Genomic DNA, 1,331 nt, shown 5'->3' with positions numbered 1-1,331 from the left:
CCAACTGTTAACTCTGCCAATGAAATCCTCATGATTTTTTGTCTTCTTTGGGAACAAAGAGACATTTATGGATTGCTCTTGTGTGTTTTATTAAGGTCTCAAAGTTTTCAATTCTGTAGAATGAAATTGCTCACAATACTGACTGATTTTGAAGATTGTTAAGATTTCTACCTAAAAATAAAGAGTTTAATCCAACTAATAGTTTTGGGGAGTGAATCTTTTCTTCCTTCTGAGATAATAAAATAAAATGATAAGGCATTTTTCGTCAACAATTTTGATGCTTATAATAATGGAATTGAAAACTAATTATTTAAAAATAAATATAGAACTTCCACTCCTAGCCATGATGGAATTTATTTGTTAGAGACCAAATATACCGTAAAATAACTAACACAGCAATTACAACAAAAACAGACAAAATACATGAAACAAGTTTTCAAGACACTTGGCACCAGGCACCCTCTCTCTGAGAAGTGGCAGACAGATGAGGCTAGCCCTCTGATTGCCACAGCTGACTGCTTTGATAGAGTTTCCATGCTGCAGTGCAGGGAGGAGGGGTGACGGCTTTTGGGCCCCCTGAGTTGTAGATATGGGACTGAGGTGGCTGGAGTTCATAGGACAGAGTACCAGAGAGGAGAGAACAGCACAGAGAGAGAGACCTGGGGTTTGAAGAGGGTCCCCCTTAAGCATTCAGAAGAACAGTGATCAACCTGTGTGTGTGTGCGTGCGTGCTTGTGTGTGTGTGTGTGTGCATGCGCATGCGCTACCTGAGGCTGGGGAAAGAACTGCCCACTAAAGATTAGAGGGAACAGGAACTGTACAGCCAGACCATAATTCACGTGGCATTGGGTAGAATATTCAAGAACATCATGCTTCAATAGTGGGAAATAATTAGCCCTAGACTGAGCACTCTTCCAGACCCACCTAATTAATAATAAAAGCAAAATGCAAAAGAATCAGTTTCCAAATAACTGCATCTGGGTATGAGGCTCAGTAATATTAATAAGAATATAAAACTATCCAGCACCCACAAGTAAAATTCACAAGATCTAGCATCCAAAGATTACCAGGTATATGAGTTTGCTCAGGCTGCCATACAAAGTAACAGACTGGGTGACAAGTGACAGAATTTATTTTCTCACAATTCTGGAGGCTAGAATGCTGAAATCAAGGTGTTAGCAGGGTTGATTTCTCTTGAGGCCTCTCCCCTTGGCTTATAGATGACCACCTTCTCCTTGTCTTCCCTCTGTGTATGTCTGTTTCCAAATGTCTGCATCTTATGAGGATTAATCATATTGGTTTGGGTCCCACCCTAATATCTTTTTTTTTTT

Source organism: Galeopterus variegatus, unplaced genomic scaffold (assembly GCF_000696425.1).
Source record: "Galeopterus variegatus unplaced genomic scaffold, G_variegatus-3.0.2 Scaffold2320, whole genome shotgun sequence".
In the NCBI taxonomy this organism is placed as follows: Eukaryota; Metazoa; Chordata; class Mammalia; order Dermoptera; family Cynocephalidae; genus Galeopterus; species Galeopterus variegatus.
The sequence above is the reverse complement of the archived record's forward strand: the minus strand, read 5'-3'. Positions refer to the sequence as shown.